At 36.1% G+C, this 14,126-nt stretch overlaps 1 long non-coding RNA gene across 1 annotated transcript; it reads right to left on the bottom strand.

Annotated features, from left to right (window-relative positions):
• Positions 1–6,426: 6,426 nt before the first annotated feature.
• On the bottom strand, positions 6,427–12,762 carry LOC135934043 (uncharacterized). Its single transcript, XR_010574056.1, has 4 exons — positions 12,619–12,762; positions 11,998–12,143; positions 8,350–8,458; positions 6,427–7,749 (listed from the first exon to the last, which is right to left on the bottom strand). It is a non-coding gene; the product is annotated as an uncharacterized LOC135934043 (long non-coding RNA).
• Positions 12,763–14,126: the final 1,364 nt, after the last annotated feature.

The raw sequence follows: 14,126 nt of genomic DNA, 5'->3' as shown, positions 1-14,126 counted from the left end.
TGGCTCACCCTGATTTCCATAGGGCTTTCATGTTTAGACGCACTCGAATCACCGCCACTGCCAGAAGGGCAAGTGCAAGGGATGGGATTACGTTGCGGCCGCATATTCGGGTTTGAAATTAGCTCGCACCGCCACACCCCGTACTTCTGCGTGACACAATTTTGTGGAGATAAACGAAAGCTACAGCAAATCTAGCGCCCTGGAGAAAGTCACCAAGGAATTTGCGGAACCAGTGGTTTTAGTAACAAAAATTGTTTACATGGAGAAGCAGGGTTTTGAATTTACCCGCTCTTACTCACAGGTAATCAAATGGAAACTTCCCAGCTGATCCCATCTTCTGCTGGCCTGGTTGCCACATGTGAGAATTCACAAAAAGGTGTTTCAAAATCAATAAGGTTAAGATCGTGTTGGGCCCGAAATCCTTCTCAAAATGATTTAATTCTCTTAATTGGACAGTAAATTGCCCGTTTCAAGCCCAGAACACCAGGAAAATTATTATTCCAAAGTAAACGGAGCTGGCATCCCTAGATCCCATGCTCGGCAGCGCCACCAAGCCGTAAGTAGAGGATTTGTTTACATCTCCTTCTTGCTATCGGAGGTTCTTGCGCGTGAGAACTGTTTTGCTTTCAAATTTCTCGATTCCAACAAAATTTAAGGTGAGTTAGGAATTATACTAGATAAAATAACCTCAAAGAAGCATCGGCAATTATTTTAAATGATTAGCAGGGTTCTTTTTGCGTCAAATATCGGCCGAAAGAACACAAATATTCAACAATTTTTTAACTGCGCGATCGATTAGACGTTTGAAAATTGAAATTTGAAGCTTTTTCGGAACTCTAACTGGAGTATTTCATTGTTAGTTAAGTATTAGATAAAAAACAACTTTCTAGGACTGAATGAAAGACAAATGGAAACCTGAACAGTAAATTAACTGAGGATAGATTGTAGGAAGAAACAAGAAAAATCAACTCGTTCAATTCATTTTTTTTATTTTTAAATTCCCCAAACAAATTTGCTTCAAAACTAAAGAGTCCTTATTGAATTTTCTGAATTTATTGAATTTACGGACTAAGTATGTGATTTTGTTTCGTCCAATTTACGGAATCATATATACTCTATCGGTTTTCTAAACAAAATCCCATTTATTTTTCCAGATGAGTAGTAGGAACGAAGAAATTGACCTGAAGTGGTTCTTCCTTTCTATTCTTTCCCTGCAAGAGTCGACGATCAACACAATCCTAAAAAATATCGCAGGCTACAAAGACCTTTTGAAGAAAAAAATTTGTACTGCAAAATCATCACATATTTGAACTTTATTTAATATTTAACTTATTCTAGCTCCTCCCATGCGCAAAATATTGTATGACAAATTAATGGAAAGGAAAAAAGAAATTGGAGAAGACCAAGTTTGGGCTGCTCTTCCATACCTGGACCAGCACAAGACGACTGAACGTTTTTCAACCAATGATTTTGCAAGCATTTTTCGCTTGGAGAGAAAATCTGGAGGTTTTTCTGAGGCTTCCGTTTCAATGGAAGAGGTAAAAATTAGAGCCATGTTGCAGAAACTTAATTAAAAATATTGCTTTTGCTTGTAGTTCCTCCAATACCTGGTTGAATTTGTTCCGAACTTGCAAAAGCTCGAGATTAAGGACCCAAGGACAGAATCGAGCACGAAGTTGTACAAAATAATACGGCTACAGCCACTTGCCACTGACCTGCTCTTGAAGATGAAAAATTTAACGGAAGTCAGGATACATGATGTTTCTATCAAATTTACGGAATTTGTGCGTGTCTGCAGAGAAAGCCATTACTTGCTGTCTATTGTAGCAAATAATATTGTGGTCGACACCGAACCAACTAATTCCATGAAGAACATTCTGGAGACCCTCGGCTCCAAGTTTGACTTCCAAGAGTATGATGAATGGAAATTTCCTAGAATAATTCGAATAACTTTGAAGAAGACATTCGATGCTACACCTCATCGAGAAGCACAGGTCACTCTTTTGAATGACTTCCTTGACCTGATCCCGTTAGGTTTGACGAAACTGCGAGTAAGATATTTTCCCCAACTTTTTGCACAGTTAATTAATCAAAATAATACTAAATTACAGATTTGTGCCAGGAAAACAATCGACTTCCAAAGCGAGAGACACTGTTTGCTTCGCAACCTGCGCAGAGTAGGAGGAACTCTGAGAACTCTTCTCCTCGAATTCTTACGGCCCGATTTGGAAATCACGTTCAAACATATTTTTGAAAATTGCCAAGATTTGGAAACACTTGATTTATATGACTCCTGTTTGAGTCTTGAAGATCCGATAGCTTCTTTTGGTAAATTGAAAAGCTTCACCTTGACAAACTGGTAAAAAACATATTTTGAATTTCAATAATTTATAACTAACTATATTTTTGATTTCAGGATTGGTGAAGAGGATGAACGGTACAGCCAAGTACAACTTGGCATAATTTTCTCTGCCCCTCTTCTGCAAGAAATACATATCCGTACTTCCTGTATATTGGATCTTGGTGACTTAGGGTCACTTTTGAACCGGATTAGAAATCGAATAATTTTGACCAAATTGACTAAGATGAAGCTCTGTTATTGCGTTCATCGCAAATATACCCACGTTCCAAAGAAGAAGAATTCCAGGAGTTGGCTCGTGTACTCCGCTCTTTAGGTTGCAATGTACGTGTAACAATCGTGAGACCACCATTAACGGGCAGACCAATATCATCGTTCAGACCCCCCATCTTTTGGTAAATAGACTAAAGGGCGTGTCATCTAGCGAGTATTTTTTGGAGTGAAGTCTGTGTAATAAAGATGGAGTTTGGGTAGCACTAAATGCTTGTTTATCAGTTCAATATTTACCTCTTCGTCCTCCTAATGCTCATGATATATTGACTGGAAATCTTATATCATTTCGGAGAGGCATCCCTATCTGTAGAAGTAAACGCAATTAACGCGCCATCTCATTTCGCGACGAAGATTCACGGATTTTTTGCTTGCAAGCACGACCACGAACATTTTCTAGAATTTCCACCATGGCTGACGGATCAGTGGAAACTGAACAGTGGGCAGGCTTTTCATCGGGCTTCATGGACCGTCCCAAGATCCAGCCTTACGACCCAGAGAAGGAAGACGGTGACCACGCCTTCCTGGACCACATGAAACTATTTCTACAATAAAGAGCAGCGCAAGATTGTCTACAGGGACAAATACTTCCGCAGACAACAGCAGCCGGAAGAGCCATCGTCCGAACTCTTAACTGACCTCGTCGAGCTGAGCAGCAAATCGTGGTTCAGCTCAAACGAGATGCCGAAGGTTATCTCGGGGTTCGAAAACTCGGAACTGCGAAAGAAGCTGTTGGCTGAATAGGACAACAAATCAAGTACGTGGCAAACTTATATACTCAAGACGAAGCGGAAGCTTGTGACAAAGGTTTGTTCAAGCCGGCAGCAAAAGTAGTTTTGAAGGTCGGACCTTTCGGGAAGAATAACAAGCGAAACACCGACAGCGATGAGTTTAAAAAGGATCAGACAGATGGACAGGGGATGGAAGAGCCCCGCTTTCAGGTTAATTAAACGTTTAATTGCAGCAGGATTCCAACAGAGAAATATTTATACTCTACGGTTCACAGGAGCCGAATTATTATGAATTTTTTAATGTGGTAAAAGTCTCATTTGCTACGGATCCCTGACGTGCCAAACAACAGTTGGTGAGTTCCAGCTGATTCCTTTAAATTGTTTTAGGCCTAAGTGCGGCCATCTTTTCAACTTCTCCGATGGGTGTAGCTTTCATTTATTTACGGGAAATCCTGAAACGTTGAAGATCTATTATTCCAGAACTCAGAAAAACAATCAAGGATGACTTCATTTTGTGCGAATTAATAGAAAATATTTAATTATCAAATTTATTATTGCAACGCATGAACCGGCCTAGAGTTTCGGTTTTATTATAAAGTTACGCCGGTCGGCACTCCTGGAGCTGTCCGCAATCGGATTGCCTTTCGCGACCGCTGTCCGCACTCTCTTGGGGAGGCAGCGTATTTGCTAACTTTAGTTAAAGTTAACTTGGGTTCGTCGGGACACGACGTCGCAAGCCAGACGCTAACCAAATCTTTCTCAAGTGGGTGGATGGTTGTGTCCTCGAATTCCAAAACTCTGTCTGAAGGACAGTGGCAAAAAAGGAGCATTACGTGACTTGTAAATACCAAGTCTTCAAACTTAAACCAAATTACGAAAGATCTGAGGAAAATACAAACTACTCATAATTATTTGCACTTGGGGTTTATTAAAATTCGTCCTACTTCCTATAAGTCTCGTAAAAACTGCCTGCTTCCTCACTACCCTTCGAGGGCAGAGAGTGGGAACTTTAAACAAAGATCAAGAGAAGTGACAAAGGTGCGTTGCCTTCAGGATGATATTAAGTGAATAAAAAAAATAAATTGTTTCCTCTCAGCAACAGCGTGGACTAAATTTTTTATCTCTTTTTAGTTCCTTCTTAGTGAAAAGGCATTTTTTGTATGTGAGACAGTCACCTAAGAAATTTCAGTGGCATTTTTTACAGTGCATTGAATTGTGTAAAGAGACAAGATGGGTTTTAAATTTACCCGCTCTAACTCACAGGTAAACAAATGGAAACTTCCCAGCTGATCCCATCTTCTGCTGGGGTTGCCACATGTGAGAATTAACGCAAAGGTGTTTCAGAATCATTAAGGTTAGGATCCTGTTGGGCAATAATAAGTGCAAAAATATAATTAAATTCCCTGGATTTGACAATAAAATGCCCGTTTCAAGAACAGAACACTCAGAGAATTAATATTTTCAGTAAAAACATCTGGCATCCCTAGCTCCCATGCTCGCCAGCGCCAGCAAGCCGTAACTAGAGGATTTGTTTACATCTCGTTCTCGCGATCGCAGGCTCGTCCACTTCTCCGCAGTTTTGCTATCAAATTTCGCGATTCCAAGAAGATTTAAGGTGAGTTATGAATTCTCCTAGAAAAAATTACCTCAAAGAACCCCTGCTTAGTACTTTAAATGGGTATCCGGGTTCCTGTGGCCTTAAATATCGGCCGATTAAATAAAAATACTCACGATTATTTTTAGCCACGCCGTTCGAAAGCTGTCAATTTTAGCTTCTCGTGTCTTTTTCACTGTAGGTTTGATATTCCATTAAAAACAACATATTCCAACGCTGAAAAATGGGCAAACTGAGACCAAAACAATGAATATTTTGAGCATAAATAAAACAAAAATTTTTTTTTATAATTCTCAATTATCCTTAACAATTTCGCTTCAATACTAAGGAGCTCGACCGTATTAAATACTCCAAATCTAAAGAAAACGGGAAATGTAAAAAAATGACTTAAATTCATATAGCTTGCTTATTCATTTAAACACGCTAAATTTTCTAATCTATATGCCATTTATTTTTCCAGATGGATCGTAATGATGCAAAAATTAAAGTGGTGAGGTTCATCCCTTCCCTTCTTCCCCTGCAAGAATCGGCGATCAACACTATCGTCAAAAATATTGAAGGCTACAGCAGAGACCTCTTTAAGAAAATAATTGGTACTGCAAAATCTTCACATATTTGAACTTCATTTACTATTTGAAAAAATTCTAGCTCCTCCCATGCGCAAAATTTTGTTTGATAAATTAATGGAAAGGAAAGAAGAAATTGGTGAAGAGCAAGTTTGGGCTGCTCTTCCATACCTTGACCAGCACAAGACGACTGAACGCTTTTCAACCAAAGATTTTTCTAGCTTTTTTCGCTTGGAGAGAAAATCTGGAGGTTATACTGAAGCTTCCGTTTCAATGGAAGAGGTAAAAATAAAGCCGTGTTGTCGAAACATAATTAATGATAATTCAATTGGTTTTAGTTCCTCCAATACCTGGTTGATTTTGCTCCGAACTTGCAACAGCTCGACATTAAAGACCCAAGGATGGCATTGCCATACCCATACTCCGAAAGGCAAATGTTAGAAAAAATACTGCTACAGCCAGCTGCCACTGATCTTCTCTTAAAGATGGAAAACTTAACTCAAGTCAGCTTTAACGGAGTTTTCATCAAATTTACGGAATTTGTGCGAGTCTGCACAGAAAGCCGTAAAATGCAGTCCATTGAAGCAAATAATATTCTGGTCGACATGGAACCAACTAATTCCATGAAGAACATTCTGGAGACCTCCCTAGTAACCAAGCAACGTTGATTGAACGTTGAATCAACGTTGAACGTCAACGACGTCAACACAGAATCAACGTTGACGTCAACGTTCAATCAACGTTGAGAATGGTCACTGCGGTGTCGTTGATGCAACGTTGACGATCAAATTTCGTCGAAAAAATCGCGGTATACATTGTCTCAGCAGATCGCTTTATTTTTACTTAATTCGTGTTTTTTTTTATAGTGTCGATAACCGAAATTTATATCGTTGTTGACGATCAACAACGCATCAACGTTGCTGCGTTGTTGATGTAAATGAAAATTTTTTTGGGTTCTATTAATTGGAATTTATTTCTTTAATCAAAGATCACACATTACAAAATGTTCTGGTACATTTCCTATTAAGAATTTATTATATAACGCTCGTCTAGGTGTTATTTGCTTAATTTCACGACTGTCTGGAGTGGCTTAAATAGAGCCAGCTGACAGATTTGCCTGTTCTGTGTTATTTCTTGCGTGGGAGTTCCTGAAATATGACTTGAACTGAACTCCTTTAACAGGTCTTCACCACTCAGTGCCGGACTCTCACTTGGTTCGCTTTCGTGGCCGAGATGCGGCATCCCCGAACTCCGTAATTGTCTTAACCGACAGGGTCAAAATACGAAGACTTGTGTTTATTAGATTGTTTAAGTTAAACTTGCATATTTCCAGTGGGGATCTCAAACAATCAATACGCAATACGACGCGGGTGATGGTCATCTCTATCGTATAACATAAGCTCGAGTGTTAAAATAGATGGAAGTCGTATTGATTATTTGAGATCCCACTGGAAATAAGTAAGTTGTTTGACTTAAAACAATCTAAAAAACGTAAACCTTCATATTTATAACACTGTCCGTCTGACAGTTGCAGATTTCGGAACACCACTTAATTATTCGAGCGAACCAGGCGAGTGACCAGCTCTGGGTGCTGCAGACCGGCCAAAGGAGTTCAATTTAAGTTAAATTACGGGAACACCCACGCGAGAGTCCTAACAGCAGCCCAAGACAAGAGACAAATCTGGCAATTGGCTCTTTGAGCCACTCTTAAAGTAAATCAAAGCAATTAACTCCAAAGACGAGCGTTACAATACATAAATAAATTTTTAAATTAATGGCACCCGCTAAAAAGCCATTTAATAGAAATTACATTACTTTTAAATAAATAATTATTAGTTTAAAATTCCCATGATAGTAGTTCCTGTTTTCTTTTTTACAATTTACAATGACATATATGGTGGATAATATTCTTCAATTGAGAGCTGCTATTTTAATTTAAGGCACAATAGAATATTTATAATTAAATTATCACGTTATCGTATCGTGCAGCAGCTTTTTTGGTCCCACAAAGGCCACAAACCCATTAAAATAGTACATAACATCCAAAATACTGGCGGCTTAAAACATTAAGGGCTTGAGTGACTGGTGAATTGAGTTGTTTTTTCATTTTCTTGCTCTTCCGGCCTCTGCTATTCACATTTTGCAAACGACGCAGAAGAACCATATCTTTGGCAGCTTCTCAGGATGCCCTTGTTGCTCATGAGAGATCTGTGGACATCATGAATTATATAAATTACTTTCTAAATTCTACTCATATCTTTAAATTTTACAAATTAATGCGCAAATTTTTACTGTGAGAGACATACTTTGACATACGCATGTCAAGGTTAGTAAGTTACTATTCAGTCTTACTAATAAATCATCCCTTTTTCTTCACCCCTAAAATCAAAGTACTTCAACTTAGAGCTACATAAGATTAAACTATGTAACAAAACCGTTTTTTAACATAAAATTTAACTAATATATTTTACTCATTCAAAACATGATTGGAAGTACAATAATAAATCAAGGTTATTGCAATTCAGAGTGGAGAAAAGGGGATATCTTTCCCTATCAACTTGAAATCGGGTGATTTTAAATTATTCAGACGGTAATTTATTCAAGTTAATGGCTTTCAACCAGTTAAAGATGATTTTTTCAAACTTGTTGGTCCATTAACAAGGGGTCATGACACTATTTTACAGCTTTTGGTAAATATTTGGCCAAAATAATGACTTAACCTTTGAGAAATTTTTGAAAATCTGATGCTTATGCCAAAATTGAACGTAATTTACTGCCAAATAATTAAATCTGAGTTAAATAAATTACCTAAATGCCAAGGCTGCAAGTTTGGTCCATCTCCAAGATCGACGATAACTCAGCAGCGACACATACCAGCAAAGATTCTTCTCTTTTCTATAGAGAAATGACGCGCATCCTGAAACGGGGAAAATACTAGTATTCTGCATGCAAATTTGAATATTACAATATTCATGACAAATAATCAAGCCGATAAACACACTAGATTTACAACGAGTCTCAAATTACATATAACTGATACTATATTTTAATTAGTTTTAATTCAAATTTCAAAAGATACAGGAAAGCAGCAAAAAAACGAATAAATTATAATTATTATTGCATCAATCACACTATGAAAAAATTTGATATATGCTCAGAGACGTTTCAGTCTAATAAGGGGTCAGTAATGAAATCAAATTGTAAAAAGGATATATTTTTCAAATCAATCAGACCATTTTCAGAAATGACAAATTATAATGCGCATTTCTCCGTAAAATTTAAGGTCAATTGTACGCGGTTTTAGAGTTGAAATTTATAGAAGACACTTATTTGCTTTCAGGTCTTGTTAATAGATGGTGAAATTCCAAGTTTGGAGCTTGAGAATGGGAGCGTTCCCTATTTTTCAGTATCTCAAAAATCCCCGAGCAACGAATTCTGTTAATGAATTCTTAACTGTTACTCTTGACTGATTTGAGATAACGCTTAGAAAATTTCACTACCCGACCCAGTTTTCGATCCTGAAAAACTTTTCTATTTGCAAAAATCCCCAGGTCGAAGGTCAAGGTCACTTTTTGCAACCTTTTTTTTGAAAATTCAAAATTAAGGGATGATATTCCTATTCGATTATTTGTGGTTCAGGGTTTAAATGTAGCCCGTGCAATTCTGCACAAGCACACCAAGTTTCATAGGTGCAATCACGATAGTTTTGCTGCAATTCGAATATGAAAATTAAAAACCGGCTCGAGGCTGCTCGGCCGCGCATGGCCTTTGGGCAGCGAGTTCGCCTCTCGTTTTTGAACTATATATTTTATTGCATTTAATTTTCTTATAAAAACCAAGAGGCCTAATGAAGGTAGAAATCGACGTTAAGGGTCTGTCCCTGACGGGCCCCAGAGATAAAAAATTCGAAAATTTCCAATTTCATCGAACTCGCTGTCATTTCATAGGTTTTCAACGCTGTAAAGTTCAAATTCAAAGCCTAAACTGCTGAATGATAGTCCTGAAACCGGTCCTTGAGATAATTGTGGTAGCCATTAACTCTGACATAATACTAAAAAATATGAAAATATTAAAATCTTTAATTTATGATAAGAACCTTCTGTTTTGAACACATGAAGTTCATATTGAATGTTGAAAATTGCGATTTTATTATTATTTCATTGTAAAAATGAGCAATGTAGAAAATAAATTACTTTCTAAAATTTTTGACTTAATAATTTAGGGAAACAAAAGGGTTTCATTTTTAAGATTAGCTTAATTGATATTGCATTTAAAAACATTTTGACATAGCATTAAGGAAAGATTAATCAAAAATTAATATGAACTTCATGTGTGCAAAACAGAAGTATATTTTCATAAATTAAAGATTTCAAAATTTTAACCATCATATCTCAGGATTTATAGATTCCAAAATAATTATTTCAAGGATCGGTTTCAGGACTCTCATTTGGCAGTTTTGGAATTTTATTTGAGCTTTACAGTGGTGAAAACCAATGAAAAGACACCAAGTTCGATGAAATTGAACTTTTACGACATTTTAACTCAGGGTCACGTCAGCGACAGACCCTGAAGGTCGAGTTTCAGCTTTCTATGGCTCTCTTGTTGTGTCTAAGCAAAGTAAATTAATGCGAAATAAATACATTGACGAACGAGAAGTGAACTCGCTGCCCTGGCCAATCTGGCCATGCGCTGTCGAGCGGCGTCGGGCTGGATTTTGATTTTCAAATTCAAATTGTAGGAAAACTTTCGCGATCGCAACTATGAAACACGGTGTGCTTATGTATAATTGCACGGGTTACATTTAAGCTCCTAACTCAGAAAATCGAAGAGGCTTTTATCATTCCTTAACATTAAATATTCAAAAAAGGACGCAAAAGGGGACCTTAGATTTGCGCTTTTTTGTAAAATGAAAAATTTTCAGGATCAAAATCTAGGTTGGGCAGTGAAAATTTCAGATGATCTACGCAGTCAAAGAGTTACAGTCCACATTTCAATAACAGAGTTCATTTTTTTGGGGATTTTCAAGATAACGAAAAAATAGGCAGCTTTAATTTTGGAATTTGAACGTCTTTTAGCAAGTACGGTACTTAAAGCAAATATAATTGTCATCTAAAAATTTTAATGTTAATAAATCATGTCCGATCGACTACCAATCTTGCGGAGAACTGCCAATATTCTTATTAACATATTTATGTTGGATAAAAGAGGATCCTTATCAACATGTAGTTTAATTTCTGTATATTAGGAAGTGCAGAAAGCTGTTTGAAAGGCTTGCACCTTAAAGAAATATATTTGGAAAATACGAAGTCCTGACAGAGACTGAAAAAGTAGAATTATTTAATTTTTAGGCATCAAAACATTTGATAAAAATTCCAAAATCGCTTCAAAATTTTTAATTTTCATTTTTTTAAATTATTTCGTTAAAACCTTATATCAGATTTGTACGTTGATAACATAAAATATTAACTATACAAGATGATTACATCAATATTAATAATCTGTAATGATTCCGTTTGAATTAAATTCAATTTCCATTTCAAAAAATTAAAAATATGAGAACCAGTTTTATAACCTGTCATTTCCGAGTCTTCAGGAAAGTTAATTAGCCAAGACTGTGGAAAAGTTTGTGTTTTCTCAAAGAAGCATTCTCAGTCAAGTTTAACTTTGTCATTTTTTAAAAACCTTATTGAAGAAAAATAAAATTATTTTCAAATCAGTCACAAGATTTGCCCAAAATAATCGAAATGGAATTAGAATGCAAAATTAATGCTCATCGATTTCCGAATGCATATTAGTAATATTTTAAAATAACCTAATTTTTTTGACAGCGTAGTGATCCGAAACATGTTGTCATTTGAGTAGAGGAAAAAATATATTAATCCTAGCTGGCAACAAATTTTTATGTCAAAGACAATGATAAAAAAACTTAACTTCAGTCGGTAAGCAAAACATTAGTGCTGAAAAGCATGATTCATTCATTCAATTATCTAAATTTTCAATGCTCTGTGACACTCAACGTTCCAAGAGTGCTGGTTTTTAAAATAATTATGAGCAAGCCAGTTTTATCCCAAATTTGGCGGCTAAATTGGAAAAAAGTGGCTATAGTAAGACACTTCAGTACTAAAATTCTGGTAAACTATTAAATTCCACCTTGAATTTTAAATTTTTTAAACTTTCTAATCATTAAAATTTTATATTGAACATAATTATTACATAAATTATATTATCATGCAAAAGACAATCTATTATAGCTACAAACTTTAACCGATTAAAGTCCCCATGATGCCGATAACAATTGCCTGCGGTTTTAACTTTTAAATTTTAAACACACTCTGGCTAAAACCGGCTGGTCCTTCAGTGTCCAAAGTTCCAAATTTTGATCAAAATTCGGAACTTTGGGAACTTGCTGATGTTCGCTGCTAATATGGAAAATAATTTAAATATAAAATATATTACCTAATTGAAGATTGCCAGGCCAAGATGTTCATTCAAACCGTCCAACTGCGAGAGTCCGAAGTCAGATCAAAGCTCGTGCAATCAGGAAAAGGGCATTCCAGGAAATTCGGCAAAAATTCATTCTTTGCCCAGGAAAATGACACCTCCTGAAACGTAAATAAACAAAATCAACTAATTTTTCTCATGAATGTGTGTGGAAAAAATACTTTCCACCAGGTCAAATTCTTATGAGAATATCCCATAAAGGTATGGGTGCCGAAAATTGTAATCCACGGCGAAATATGTAATTTTTCCCTACATAAAAAATCCATGTTAACTAAACAACTGATAAAAATAAAAGTAAAACAACTTTAATACACGCGTATCCTACTCGTAAATTATCTCTCTAGCCAAAATTATGATTAAAAATTAATGTTTGATAGCTGATTCAACAAAAGAACGAATGATAAAATAAAATTTCATCACTAATTTAACGCAAAAGTTGATCAAAACACACATAAATTGAGGAAATCGAAAATCTTGGCTTGTGTTATTTTTGGTACTTTACCAAAACAAATCAAACTTTGTGCTTATCTCCCGTAAACCCCTGCGGCCAAAATCGGGTCAAACTAGCGTCCTTACCTTTTAGAAACATCCAGAACACGATTATGGGTCCGTTCAGGCACTTAATCTGTCAAAAACCACCGAAAACAAGGAGATCAACGCGGGCGGCTAGGATGATGCAATCGCGTGCCGGTCCGTCATGTTGTTTTTATACACAGCGCCAGCAGCTGTTGCTTGCTGCTGCTGGCAGTGGCGAGTGGCGCTACGCGCGCCCACGCGCGCCACGCACGGCCAGCGAGGTAAACACAGAAAGCGCGCGCGCGAACATGCTGAATTAGCGCTAACAATAAGTGCTCAGATCGAGTTAATTGAAAAGTTAATATTTATTCAAGCATTAAAAAATAACGAAATTTTTAATTAATAATTTTGTCTCAAGACAAACTCGCAGAAAATTTGATCTTCAACCTCGCATCAACTTCACATCAACGTTGATTGACGAAAATCCTTGAAGAACGAGTTAATTGAAAGGGAAGGATCTAAATCAAGTGACACCCCCCTTGGCAAGTGGTCTTCAGATTTTGCTGAAATTCGGTGGAGATGTTGCCCTAGGGGATCTAAGTTGAACCCTAGAATATTGGGTGAAAATTCCAAAAATTGCCCATTTTACAGGGGTTCAAAATTTGAGATTTTTGAAAAAGGTGATGTTTTCAACGATTTGTAACTTTGACTCTGTTTGTGGTTAACACAAAAATTTTGTATCCAAAATGATCTACGTTTAACGCCAAACAACTTCCCCAAGATAAAAAACTTCGTAGGTCAAAGGTCGAGGTCACTAAATTGGGGTCGAACTTTTCGAAAAAATCCCACATACCCTAGTACATAAAATTTTGAAAATTCAAAATAGCCAAAATGTGCCTCATATCCATGGTAAAAACATATAAAAAATTGGCGAGACTTATTTTTTTCTTTTTCGAGATATTTTGAATTGAGTGTTAAAAATCGATGTTTTCCGGGTCTTTTGATCGCAAATAAAAACACGTTTTCCGCTTAATCTCAGCTTCTATAGGTCCGATTTAGAAAAACCGCACACCATTTGATACGTAAGGACCTCCCCTAGGTAATGTAAGTGACTTTAAGGGTGCCCACCCCCTTCGAACCCTTAACCACCCCCTGGAAATCCGAAAAAAATATTTTTTCATATATTTACTATCTAAATCGATTAATTAAGCAAATTAGTAATCAAATAGATTTTAAAATAATTAAAATATAAAATATTTCTATTTTCTTTGTAGAAAAAACTTTAAAAAAGTAAAATTGCTCATAAAAAGTTATTTAAGTTTATTTTGAATATATAATAATTTTGCATTTTTTTGTTTATTCAAAATGACTGAATTTTATATTTTTATAATGAATTTTTGAATATATTTCTATTCTACAGTGTTTATTTTATTATTATAAATAAATGCAACTATTAAGAATTGTTTTACCATTGGCAATTGGTTAAAATTGTGTGTTTAAATCATTGTTGCTAATGGTTGCATTTCTTTATATTTATAAAAAACACTGTAAAATAGAAAACATATTTG

Source organism: Cloeon dipterum, chromosome 1 (genome assembly GCF_949628265.1).
Source record: "Cloeon dipterum chromosome 1, ieCloDipt1.1, whole genome shotgun sequence".
Classification (NCBI taxonomy): Eukaryota; Metazoa; Arthropoda; class Insecta; order Ephemeroptera; family Baetidae; genus Cloeon; species Cloeon dipterum.
The sequence above is the reverse complement of the archived record's forward strand: the minus strand, read 5'-3'. Positions and strand labels throughout refer to the sequence as shown.